Raw genomic sequence first — 7,773 nt, 5'->3', positions numbered from 1 at the left:
TACATCCATTTACCTGAATTTATATAAATTCATCTTTCTTTACAGCCCAATACTTCCATTGTGTATTTGTACAGTATTTACTGTTTCATTATCTATTCATCAGTTGAAGGAAATTTTTATTGATTCCCTTTCTTAGCTATTGTGAATAGAGCAGCCATGAACATGGCTGAGCAAGTATCTGTAGAGTAGAATGCTGAGTCCTTTGGACATAGGCCTAGGAGTAGTATGGCTGAGCCATAGTCAATTTATTTTAGGTCCTTTATAATTCCCACACTGATTTCTGGCTGCACCAGTCTGCAATCCTCACAACCCTGAACAAGGCTCCCTTTCTTCACATCCTCCCCAGCATCTGTTGTTCATACTTATAATCTCTGATTCCCAGAGGAAACCTTTACATGAAGGCGTCTGGTACAGGGTCGGAAAGACTATTGGAAAGGCGGAGAAACAAGGGAATTTCCCCATTCCATTTGGGACCGTTGGGCACTAACTCAGACTTATCAAAATTCTTACGGGAGATAAAGAATATATTGATCATGAGGAAGAGATGGCTAATTCCTTGAATGGCTATAAGTGGATTATCAAATCTTAAAATTGGTAAAAGAGGACAGAAAGAAGATTTATTTTCCTGGTCAGGCAAAATCAAAAGTAAAAACAGTGCCATCAATAATGCTGGAGACAGTTCCTCCTTTCGATATGTGTTCTCCATTGTCTGCAGATGACCCTGAAACATGGGGAGAGGAACTTGACAATCAATGTAATCTTTAAGACTCTCCACTCTTTGCTGAAAACTTATGAGAGAACCTATGAAAAAGCTAACTTTATAATCTAGGCAAGCTAGGGCAGAACAGTGAAAATAAATGTTTCTTAATTCCTCAGGACCTGTGCTTGGTATCTCCAAAGAGCTAACCAGTCTACTTAAAACTCTAGAAGAGATGACGCTGGACAGTCCCTCACATATTATCTTGAGGTGCAAGAAAAGAATTACAGTAATTTGAATCCAGGCTAAAAGAGGCATTTGTGCATCAAGCAGAGTCTTCACTGCATTTAAACTGACTTATTTTTCCCACTAAATTGTCTCCTACGAGGATCATAGCACAAGAGGATGAACCATTGGAATTATTTATTTACACCTTAAGGGCCATAAAATAGTAATTGCTTCTTATTCTTCTTGCTCACTTAATAAATTGGGGGGGGACACCCAATGTTAACAATTATATGATCCTAATTAACCATCAGTTCTTAAGAGCACTACAGAACTGTATAGATTTCCAAATTTCAATTGCAGATTACTTTGGAACGATGGGAAAGCATTACCCATCTGGTAAGCTATGAGGTTCTCTTATTTATTGTTTGTTTGTTTGTCTTTTAATTTAATTTTATTTATATATTTGTGGAGAGCCACTTATTTGTCAGGCTGCTTTGTTATTGAACTCTCAGAGAAAAACATTTTTTCACCCTGGCCTTCACCTGGAGGCAGGGATAGGCAGGATGTTTTACCAAGTTCACTTCCTTTTGTTTGTGTGAGGATTACACAGACAGGTGGTTGAGGTAAACAAGTCTGACTTCTCCATGAACCCCTTCATTGTATTGAGGTGCTTTGCTCTGACTATAAAAAGGGACTGCAGAATAAACCAGAGTGACAGTTTCTACTGGCAGCCCTCTCTAACAGATCCCACGTGTAGTGTGTTGGTTTTTTACTTTCTTTCCGTCCTCACTCCCCACTCAAGAACTGTTCAGCTGTGCCGGTGGGCTCCGGCATATATTTATTTATTACAATGTATTCACTTTGTATCCCTGCTGCAGCCCCCTCCCTCATCTCTTCCCATTCCCACCCTCCCTCCCACATCTCCCCCTATGCCCTTTCCCTAGTCCCCTGATAGGGAAGGACCTCCTCCCCTTCTATCTGACCCTAGCTTATCAGGTCTCATCAAGGCTGGCTGCATCATCTTCCTCTGTGGCCTGGTAAGGCTACATCCCCCAGGGATAGGTGATCAAAGAGCTGGCCACTGAATTCATGTCAAAGGCAGCCCCTGTAACCCTTACTAGGGAACCCACTTAGAAACCGAGCAGCCAATGGGCTTCCTTTGAACGGGGCGGGGGGGGGGATGAAGGAGACAGTCTACAACCTCTCCATGTGTGGTGCTTAGTTGGAGTATTGGTCTCTGCAGACCACCCTGGGCCCTGGTATGTTGGCTCTGTTGTTTTTGAGATTCTCTTATAGGAACCAAATTTGTGATTACAAAAATTGTTCAACTCTCTTTGATTACACAGACAGATATTTATTTTATTGATAGCTTATCTACTAAAATAGGAGGTAATGGTCCAGATATTCATTAATCTATTAGTGCTTTTTTTCCTCAGCCCAACAATTGGTACTAGCTGTTTTGATTCATCTATTATGGTTAATTCATAGTTTCAAATTTATATAAAAACCTTAAATAGAGTTTCAGATTCTGCTTGTGTTGTAGGATTATTTCCAGCAATAGATTCACATTCTTGCACACTCTAACCTTCCATTTTACTGAAGGAAATAAGCAAGCTGATTCATTAACTTGCCCTAAGTTAGAAGAAAATTGGGAAGGGGCATGCATCTGTCATTGCAGATGGATCCACTGGAACATTATGGATTCCTCTTCGGCTCCTCCAGCCCCAGGCCATCAAGTATGATGGCAGAGGGTAAGGAGACACTGGAATTCACCAGAAAGATAGCAAACTTCCATCTAAAAGGCAGAAGGAGATATTGACCCTATCATCAGAAGTCAAGTCTGCCCACCTGGGACCAAATTAAGGCCTTGTGCACCAAGGGAGAACTTATTCTACAAAACATACAGAGCCCCATGCCACCTGAGAATCTCCTTCTGGCAATGCTAGCTGCTTTGACTTGTGTGTCTGTTGTGAGTGCTATTGGGCTTATGTTCCTCATTCTCCTTTGCTTCAACTTGTAGATTGTGGATCCAGGGCCTCTTGCATGCTAGGCAAGGGCTCTACCTGTATACTTCCAGCCCCAAGGACATTAGGTATTCAAATTTACTGCTGCAGGTTCAATAGATGTGTGTTGAAATACAGTTTAAATTTTTGTTATATTTGCTTATTAATTATTATATGTATGTTTATATGTAAGTATATATGCATGTATGTATGTATATGGAATAGAATGCATATGTGACAAAACCCCTATGGAGGTCAGTGGAGAACTTGTGAGACTCAGTTCTGTCTTCTACCACATGGGTCTCAAAGACCACATTCACATTGTCAGGCTTGGTGGCGAGCGCCTTTACTCACTGAGCCGCCTTGCTATGCATGAAGCACGATTTTCAACATCTGAAACAAACTTTCTATTGGTTCTTTGTGAATTTCACATTATGCACCCCAATCCCACTCATCTCTCCCTCCCCTCTTTCCTGCCCTCCACCATTGCAACACGCTCCCCCATCAGAGAAAATAAGTCTCATTATGGAAACTGTAGTTGTGTCCCACAGCGTTCTGTTTTGTCTACACTTCTTTGCCTGCAAATGTTCTTTGCAATGACTTATTGGTCTGGTCTGGGGCCTCTGGCTTCTGCTACTCTAGCAATACTGAAATCTCACTGAGACTCCTCTCAGATATCCTGATGTTTCCCTGTGTCACGGAGATTCTGTAGTTTTGGATCTGTAGGACAGAGCCCTTCATGCACTGCAGCAGCTGACTGATGGGTTAGATGTTGGGGTGGGCCAACTCGAAGGCCTGGATCTGGGCTGAGAGGTATCTAAGCCCATCACCCGCTGACGTCCCCACTCTTACGCCTTTGGGCCCAGCTTACCAGCCACACTTGCAAGCCTTCTGCCCCCTAAGCATGCAGTGCTGGACTGCTGGTCGTCTCAGGGGTTTCTTTGTTTGTTTGTTTGTTTTGGTCAGGGAGTTAAGCTACTAATCATTCAGCTGCTCCCAGGTCAGAACACTGAGTGTAGATGCAGACTCGCTTCTCTCTGCCACCACTGACACATGTGTGTCACAGCAGCTACACCTGCAACACCTCCGGGGAAAAGATTTCCCGTTCTCATAGGACACCATAACATTTACATTCCTATTAAAGGCAAATATTGGCTTATGTTCTACAAGGTACCAGAACTACTATTCATGTGGGTCTCTTTTAAAGCTATTCTCTATATTTTCCTGATCAGAATGCTAATGTAACAAACAGTACTGGACTTAGTTTGGATCCCTGTTCTAATGTTATGAATTATGTTTATAATTTGCTTGTTTGTAGGCTACTCATGCATCAAATGTCAATTAGATTTATCTACAACATCTCAAATAAAATCCACTCTCAAGGTCCTGCATTTAAAGAATAAATGGGCAAGGAGAGTGGACCACAAGTGTAGCCATGTGAGGAGAATTCTGAGGGCTTGTGAGAAATGCGAAGAAAATAAGACAAGAGCTTTGTGGCCTCAGTTTCTACAAAACACGGAATTGTTCCTGGAATATGTTTTTATGCTTCTCCCAGGCGTAGTGGATAGGACTGAGTTTACCTCAGATTACTCACTACAACTGGCTATTTTTATTTCTTTCTATGCCTCTATGGAAAAGCATGGTTTTACTTTGTGTAGCTTGTCTGCCTTGGGCGGCTTGTCCTTGTGATTGTGTGCTTTACTCATTTGATTCTTCCTAACCCTCAGAGTATTAATCGTATGGTGCTCTGAATCCACCCCTGGAGCAGAACACTCTAATGAAGTTTTCCTGAGAGATTGTTCTGTTAGGTGGAAATATCGCCTATGGGGTCATGTGTGGGGACACGACCTGGTGGCAATACTTGGAAGGAGTACACTTAGGAAAGCAAGCTCCTGCCTTGCAACCTGGAACTACTTCTAGTCAGAGATTTTTGCTTCCTAACCCCCAGATGTGAATAGGCTGTGAAAGGTTAAAATTCTTGTTACACATATTTGCATATTTTTCATTCTCCCGGGTTTCCTTAAACACACACATGCACACTACACACCCACAACTTGGTAGGCAGATGAAATCACTCTGTTACCTGTTTGGAAAACTGGAAATAGAAAACTGCTTTCTCTGTGTGAGGCATGTTTTTCATTCTTCCTAGATGCAGCACTAATAACAAACACCATCACAGAAGGCTGTTTACATTGCTGACAGAGGAAACATCTCTAGACATGTCACCTCAGATTGATTTCTTTCTGAGTTCTTTACATATTGTGTTATTGCTTTTAGGAAACCGTACAAGGAAAGGATGCTCCACGGAACTAAACATTTTCCCATGATGTTTAAAACCCATCTCACATAAGTCAATGTCAAAAACAGTAATTCATCTTTTTGGATTCACAAAGTCGACTTAGCTGAGAGGAAAACCAAAAAAGAACCAGTTCCTCAGAGAACTTGTTCTCTTGTGTGTGACACTTCTCCCATATTTTATTTTTCTTTCAGGTAAATCTTATTTAATTACATTCTCAAATCTTGGTTTCCTCACTGGACAATCATCCATGTCCAGTGGCATCCCAGATTGCCTTTCTCATGTTTGACATCATCTACACTTTCTGGCTTCTGACCTCCTGAAATACCAAGATTTCTGTTGCCCCATTAGCAGCTAAAACAAGGGGCCACGCTAGCATGCTATAGCCTTATCATATCTGAGCATGCTCATGGCTCTTAATGTTTCTCCTTACTAGGATGGGGAGATGACTGAGTCAGTAACTTGTTGCGCATGCATGAGGACCCGAGTTTGGCTCCTCAGAACACATGTGAAGAGTCAGATGTGATAGTGTGTGCATGTCATCCTTCCAGTGGGAGAGCAGAGACACATAAATCCTGTGATTTGCTGCCCACTCAGTCTAGTCAAATTTGTGAGTTCTGGATCCAATGAAAGAACCTTTCTAAAATTAAGGTGTGGATCAACTGAGGAAGGAACATTATCCTCTGTTCTCACGCATGCACAAACTTGAGACACGCGAAGGACACATAAGTGTGGTGACACATTATTTTGAAAATATCTCTAAGAGGCTGTCACTCTTGCTGGGCCTCGCAGCCAGAGTTAGTAATACACCTCGAGGTCACTTAGGGCTGCTAGCCTACTATGTGCTCAGCCTGCTTGTTTAACCTGCTTTTAAGAGGACAATGTAACAGTAAACCTTACTGCCTTGGTTCTCCATGTAATTAACTGTTCTAAGTTAATACATGGCAATAATCATAAATTACGTTCTATCCAATACCCCTGACCCAGAGCAATGTATGCATGTATGTATGTATGTCTATTATAGTAATAAATGCTGAGGATGGCAAAGGAGTTGAACGTAGCCTTATAAAACCAACAACCTCCATAAATGTTGGAAGCAATATGGATATAGGTTGGTATGTCTGTTTGCAGTGATGTGTGCTGAGCTAATTGTTATCTGGGCAGTCTTTACTGCATTTAATCTGCAGTTGGTAACGCTTCACTTATTGTAAGAAAACATGTTAAATATATTTTCTGTAAAGTATCCCTGACTTCTTCCCTATGTGATACTTTCTGTGCTACTTAATGAAGACACAGGAAAACCTTAGTGGGGGAAACACACAAACACAAACAGGAAGACAACAGCACTCATGCATGCGTAGGGACAAAGGTTTAGACTCATACAACGGACAGACTGCTTTTATTAGAAAAATCATAAGGTACAGAGAGAGTGAAGACAAAGAGGAGAGTAGAGGCTGAAACTCAAGCTTGCTCTTGGCTAACCTACCCTGGAGAATGTGCTTTGGTCTCTTCTCCTAATGAGACACTGAGGGGTACTGGTAACTAAGAGTTCATTCATTTCACCAGTGCATTTTTTGGTGCCTTGTGTGAGGATTCTTTTTTTATTATTTTTTTATTTTTTATATTAATCACAGGTTATTTACTTTGTATCCCAGTCATAGCCCCCTCTCTCATCTCCTCCCAACCCCACCCTCCCTCCCTCATCTCCTCCCTGCCCCTTCCAAGTCCACTGCTAGGGGAGGTCTTCCTCCCCTTCCATCTGACCCTAGCTTATCAGGTATCTTCAGGACTGGCTGCCATGTCCTCCTCTGTGACCTAGCAATGCTGTTCCTCCCTCGGGGGCTGGGGGGATGAGGTCAAGGAGCCAGCCATTGAGTTCATGTCAGAAATAGTTCCTGTTTCCCTTACTAGGATACTTAGCTACCATGGGCTACATCTGAGCAAGGGTTCTAGCTTATACCCATATATGGTCCTTGGTTGGAGAAACAGTCTCATAGAGGCCCCCCGTGCCCTGATATATTGTCCTTGTGGAGCTCCTGTCCTCTCCAGGTCATACTAACTCCCCCTTCTTTCATATGATTCCCTGCACTTTGCCGAAGATTTGGTTATGAGTCTCAGCATCTGCTTTGATACACTGCTAGATAGAGTCTTTCAGAGGCCCTCTGTGACCCCCTGTCCTGTTGCTTGTTTTCTCCTACTTCCCATGTCCATCCCATTTGTTTTTTTAAGTGAGGATTGATCATCTTACCCCGGGTCCTCTTTCTTGTTTATCTTCTTTAGGTGCACATATTTTAGTATGTTTATCCTATCTTATATTGGTCTATATAGGTGAGTATATACCATGTGTGTCTTTCTGCTCTTGGGATACCTCACTTAGGATGATCTTTTCTAGATCCCACCATTTGCCTGCAAATTTCATGATTTCCTCGATTTTGATTGCTGAGTAGTATTCCATTGTGTAAAAATACCACAATTTCTGTATCCATTCCTCCATTGAGGGACATCTGGGTTGTTTCCAGGTTCTGGCTATTATGAATAAAGCTGCTACA

At 42.1% G+C, this 7,773-nt stretch overlaps 1 non-coding gene across 1 annotated transcript; it reads right to left on the bottom strand.

Annotated features, from left to right (window-relative positions):
- Window positions 1–3,894: 3,894 nt before the first annotated feature.
- On the bottom strand, window positions 3,895–4,024 carry LOC129673800 (small nucleolar RNA SNORA17). Its single transcript, XR_008719729.1, has one exon. It is a non-coding gene; the product is annotated as a small nucleolar RNA SNORA17 (small nucleolar RNA).
- Between the last annotated feature and the right edge of the window lie 3,749 nt (window positions 4,025–7,773).

This window comes from Psammomys obesus, unplaced genomic scaffold, assembly GCF_907164565.1.
Source record: "Psammomys obesus unplaced genomic scaffold, mPsaObe1.curated_primary_1811, whole genome shotgun sequence".
NCBI classification, from domain to species: domain Eukaryota; kingdom Metazoa; phylum Chordata; class Mammalia; order Rodentia; family Muridae; genus Psammomys; species Psammomys obesus.
The sequence above is the reverse complement of the archived record's forward strand: the minus strand, read 5'-3'. Positions and strand labels throughout refer to the sequence as shown.